The 6000-nt window shown below is 40.5% G+C and overlaps 1 protein-coding gene across 1 annotated transcript in view; it reads left to right on the top strand.

Annotated features, from left to right (window-relative positions):
• Nucleotides 1-492: 492 nt before the first annotated feature.
• cntn5 (contactin 5) overlaps nucleotides 493-6000 on the top strand; it is a 394897-nt gene continuing 389389 nt past the window's right edge. The window contains exon 1 of the mRNA XM_049483448.1: nucleotides 493-1006. The gene's annotated coding sequence lies outside the window, so the exon portion shown is untranslated. The remainder of the gene's footprint in view (nucleotides 1007-6000) is intronic.

Here is a 6000-nt window from a genome sequence, read left to right as displayed (position 1 = left end):
GGTAATAAATATAAAAAAAAACATGAAGAAGGAATAAAAGAAACATCCAGTCATTAAATAGTCTGTATGAATGAATGAATGAATGAAATTATACTGAGGGAATGAATGAATACATGGACAAATAAATGAATGAACAAAGTAGCCACTGACCAATAAGCAACAAACAAATCAATAATAAATCAGTAATAAATACATGAATCAGTCAGACTAATTCAGACAAACAAATTAATAGATGACGTAATGAATGACTGCTTTAATTAATAGAAAAGTAAAAGAATACAATCACTAATAATTACACATCAACAAACAGATGTGTAAATCAGTATTGAATAAATGAATTGGTAAATCAATCTTCTAAATAAAGGATTAAAAGAGACCCGCGTGATGCTGTTTTATTTATTTATTTATTTAGTATTTTCGAGGGCGTGATCGGACACCGCGCGAGAACTTGTTACCATGATTGGGACGGACGGCGCGCGCGCTCCGCGTGGATGCTGAAGAAGCGGGAGCCGCCTCGCCGAGCTCGCGGAGTGGCGCGAGAGGAGCGCGCGCCGCAGTGAGAGAGTGAGAGTGAGGGAGAGAGAGAGAGAGACAGAGAGAGGCTGACGGAACGGACGCGCGCGCTCTCAGTTGAACGGCACCTCATGCCGTGAGGTGGTGGTGGAGCGGGTCGCGTGAAGAAAAGGTGGAGAGAACAGGTGAAGTCACCTCCACACACACTGAGCGTGCGCACACGCACGAGAGAAGACAGAGAAAAGAGAGGAGAGAGAGAGAGAGAGAGAGAGAGAGAGAGAGAGGTGGGTAGTCGCGTGCTGCTGCTCTTCAGTGCTCGCGCCTCTGCTCGTGCTGATCAGACTGATCAGTTGATTCTCTGGATTTCAGTTCGTATCTCCAGCCCGCGGTCCGCCCTCTCTCTCCGCGCGCGACTTTCCACCGTCACGCGCTCTCTGAAGCGGCGGGAAAAGACGCCGTATCGGTTCCGGCGGACTCCGTCCCCGTCTGCTCGGTGAGTAAGAGTTCTGTGGTTTCAGGCTGAGCCGCAGCCGCTGCTGCTGCGGGGTGGATGTAGCTGTAGGCTGGAGATGCGCTGCTTAGTTATCACACCGCTGTGTGTATGAGTGCGCGCGCGCGCACGTGTGTGTGTTTATCAGTGCTGGGTTTATCAGATAGGACCGGGTGTAGATGTTTATAGGAAGGTGTAGATTAAATAAGTAACGCTGAAAGTATTATCACTTTTGTGTTTGTTTTTCATGCTGTTCAGTCTGATGAACTTGAACTTGCAGTATTTTGAGGTGGATAAAGTGGGTTGTGCTGTTTACTCTTAACATTTGATGCAAACTAAGTGTTTAAAACGTTGTCACAATGTTATCTAACTTACTTTCTCACAGTGTTGCTACAATGTTGTTCGTAAGTTACACGTGCCTTCATTTACAACATTGTGACATTGTTGGTGCAACAAAACAATAGGTTGTCACAACCATCCCATGCTTGCTGGGGTGTAGTCAACCTGTCTGAATATTCCTTATATGCTTTCATTTATCTTTTTATTCGTCTCCCCACACACACACACATGATCACAAGCCATCAAATTAAGCTACATGTATTTTTGCACCAGGAGAGGCATAAAGTTATCCAAAAGCAGTGTGTAAGACTGGTGGAGGAGAGCATGCCAAGATGCATGAAAACTGTGATTAAAACCCAGGCTTATTCCATTAAAAATTTTATGAAAATAAACTTGTTTTCTTTGCACTATTTGAGGTCTGAAAGCTCTGCATCTTTTTTGTTATTTCAACCATTTTTCATTTACTGCAAATAAATGCGCTAAATGACAATATTTCTTTTTTTTTGGAATTTGGGAGAAATGTTGTCCCTAGTTTATAGAATAAAACCACAATGTTTATTTTACCCAAACATGATTCAGAAACTAATTCAGAAACTGAAGTGGTCTCTTAATTATGTAAAGATGTATATACAGAGTTGGCAGTGTACAGAGAGATTTTTAGTAAGCAATTTTAGAAGAAATTAACAATAAGAATTGTTGGACACTAGTTTGGCGTTGTAAAAGCACTAGTCTGCTGGTCCCCATTATTTATTTTAGAACATAGTGCATTTTGATATAGATACAACGTTGGGGCGACAAAACAGTAGATAGTCTTATTTTGTTTGTCTATCTATCTATCTATCTATCTATCTATCTATCTATCTATCTATCTATCTATCTATCTATCTATCTATCTATCTATCCATCCATCCATCCATCCATCCATCCATCCATCCATCTATGATAGTGTTTGGGAGAAGTAACAGTAAGATCTATTGGATGCTTTTGGCTTTGTTAAATCTCTAGTTTTGCTATGAAAATCTGAGGTGTTTTGAGGCGGTTGGTGTTGAGGTGGATTGTGGACTCTCTTACAACGTAACTACAATGCTGTCCAAAGGTTGTGTGTACTTTCCTACAACTATGCTGCAATGTTGTCTGAACATTGTGCTGTTTATGTTTGTGCCTCTTGGTAAAAAATGACAAGTTTTCAAAATTCCATTATCCATTTTCTGACAATAGGCTAAGTAAGTGTTTACGATGTTGTCACAATGTTGTTTGAAGGTTGCACACATCACATTTTAGAACAGTGCATTTCGACATTTTGACAATGTTGGGATGACAAAACAATAGGTTGTCACAATCAACCCATGCTTGCTGGGGTGTAGACAAATAGTCCTCTAGTCAACCTGTCGGAATTTTCCTGCGTTCATTTATTTTTCCATTTTGTACTCCATATCTCCACACACACACACACACACACACACTATAGATTCACTGACAGTGTTCAGCTGACAGTGTACAGATATTTTTAGTAAGAAGTTTTAATTAAGGAAAAGAACCGTTTGACACATTTGTTAAAAGCACTAGTTTTGTAGTAAAAATTTTAACATTTTGATTTGGATAATGCTTTTCACTGAGTAACTTATTTATCTGTCTGCCTGTCTATCTATATGTCTATTCATCCATCCATTCATCCATCCATCCATCCATCCATCAATCCATCCATCCATCCATCCATCCATCGCATAACAGTGTTTAAAACTCTAGTTTTGCTATGAAAATCTGCAGTGTATCTTAAGGTGGATGGTGTTAAGGTGGATTGTAGGGCTGTCCCTAACGATTATTTTTTAAACGATTATTCTAACGATTATTTTTTTCGATTAGTCGACTAATCTATTCATTGAGAAACATATTTAAATAATTATTTTACGTTTTAAAGCAAACGATAAATTACTATATTTATATATAATAACAACAACAACAACAACAACAACACAAGCCTACTAAACCAAACCCCACACTTATAATCACTTACATGTACAACACGTTTAGATCTATAACGCTAAAAATGGATAAGCTCCCATACACCACAACCGTGTGTTGCACTGTTTTCTGTGTCCGCTAGATTTTGTGACCACTGGCAGTTAGTTCTCAGCAGACCGGTGCACTGGCCGATTCGAAACTGTTCGTTTCTAATGTTTACCCCGACTGGCCAAAACGGTTCAGTTTAGGGCTGAGGGTAAGGTGTAGGTATAGAAAGCTTCCGTTTTGCCAATGAACGCTCATAACCGTGAGCACTGGTCACAAAATTCCGACGGTGACAGAAAACGGTGTGACACCGCAGCGCCGACGGCGCTAGCTAAAATAACTTAAGGCAGCTAGCTTAGCTAAACACCTGAACTTATGAATAATGCTACTGTTTCTGGAAACTGCGAAATGCCATGCACAAATATAAACCAAAAATGTATAATTTCTGCCTGTGGCAGGTTTAAAACCTTTGGTAGACAGCCTTAAGTCTTTTTAAGGACACCCGCGGAGACCCTGATGTAAACGGTAACTTACTGTGTGACCCTGTGGATGTTTGCGCTTCAAGTGCTCCTTTTGCACGTATGGCAGAGGACCACATTGTTGCCCTTTTGCGTGAAATGCTCCCAAACTTTAGATGCCCGCTGGCGTTTTTTTGTAGCTGGAGATTGCTCTCCGGAGTCCATGCTCTCTAGAGCTTAGATTCTCTGCCCGAACCCGACATGACCCGAGGCCCGCCCGTAAATCCGACCCGGGCTCCAAAAAATAGTCCGAGATGTAGGCGTCTGTTTTTTAATTATATTTTTATTTAAATAAAATAACGAAAACTGAAAGTGAAACTAAACTAATTTATTTATAAGCGCTGTTTTCACTACCGCAGTTCTACATCGCAGGTGTTGTGCCGATTCTGTCCGCGAAGCGGGAGTCAGATTCAGCAGAGAGTCGGATTCGGCACAAACGCGGCGGCACCTCGCGGTCCGCGGTGTCAGTTGTAAGCGCTCGCGCTAGCCGCAAAATACGGCAGAAAACACTGAGGGAGCTGCAGAATTATGAATGGGACTAGAATATGAGCACGAGGAGATCAAAGAGAACCTTCACCTGTGAGTAGCTCTCTCTCTCTCTCTCTCTCTCTCTCTCTCTCTCTCTCTCTCTCTCTCTCTCTCTCTGTCTCTCTCTCTCTCTCTCTCTCTCTCTCTGTCTCTCTCTCTCTCTCTCTCTCTCTATGTCTCTCGCACGTGAACTCCTCCGCGTTTGACTTGCAGAACTGTGTTTAGCTGTTCTTAAAAATCATTTTAATTAAATAACAGTTCTATGCTTCTATGTTACCGTGTTAATTAACATAATTCTGATCATATTTCGCTCATTAAAACAGCCCGAAAACAGCCAGTTGGAATTTTTGGGCCCGATCTAACCTCTAATGCTCTCCACAGGCGCCGCCATGTTTACGACGCGCCGACGCACGTTATGCAAATCGATGTATTTTTGTAATCGATGACGTCGATTATGTCGACGCGTCGCCCCAGCCCTAGTGGATTGTTGACAACGTTGCTACAATGTTGTCCAGAGGTTGCACTGTTTCTATTTACAAGCTTATGATCATTAGGTAACATTGTCTCCTTTCAGCACACACACAATATTGTCACAAAGTGTTCTACTTTCTCACAACGATGCTGCAATGCTGTGCAAAGTTTGCACTGCTTATATTTTCTTTACAATATTGTCACAACCTGATCATTAGATAATATTTACTCTTGGTCATAAGACTCCCCATCTGACAACTTTCCAAAATTCCACTATCCATTTTCTTACAGTACAACAGATACAGTATGCCATAGGTATTTCATGATAGCTGGACAGTGATGCTTGTACCAAGAAAATAATTTCAATAATCATTAGGTGAAGTTGCATCTTCCCAGCAAGCACACAACATTTTCATAACACACTGTACCTTTTAGAAAGTTGATAGAAAGTTGTCCATAGCTTGCTCTGTTCATCTTTGTGTTTTCTAAACAGCACTGTCACAGCCTAATCATTATACAGTATATTTTTTCCTCTTAGTCATAAAACCACCTTAAGACAACTTTCCAAAATTCCAGTTATGTTCTGTTATCAATTATCTGACATTAGAGCACATTTTTTTTTGAACATTTAACATTGTGACGACGTTGGGGGCTTCAACACTGTGTTTGCTGCTGGATTGGTCACCAGATTCACAATTCCAGTCATGTTCCATTATTCATTTTTCTGGTTGTCACAACATTGTCACAGCATTGGTGCAATGTACCATGTGTGCTAGTTGTTGGAAAGATCCTCTCTATTCAGCCTGTCTGGATTGTCATACTTTGGTTGATTTTGTGTCCAAATCTGATAATGAGTGGACCAATAGAAATGCTCCAAAAGCTAAGAAGGTTTACCTTCAACTTGTGACATAAATGTTTACAGTCTGTGGACAAATACATAAAATACATGGCCTTTTCTGGACACTTCTCATCATTACCTGTCATACAAAATCAAATTTTTTAGTCATTTTTGACTTAATGTAAATCTGGCAATAGTTCTTTACATTTTATCCACATCTCATAATGAGTTGATAAATGGACCAACAGAAATGCTCCAAAATGTCCCAAATTTTTCAAAATGTTTTTACATTGACT

This window comes from Astyanax mexicanus, chromosome 9 (assembly GCF_023375975.1).
Source record: "Astyanax mexicanus isolate ESR-SI-001 chromosome 9, AstMex3_surface, whole genome shotgun sequence".
Taxonomy (NCBI): Eukaryota; Metazoa; Chordata; class Actinopteri; order Characiformes; family Acestrorhamphidae; genus Astyanax; species Astyanax mexicanus.
Note: the sequence above shows the minus strand (reverse complement) of the source record. Positions and strands in the feature narration are given on the sequence as shown.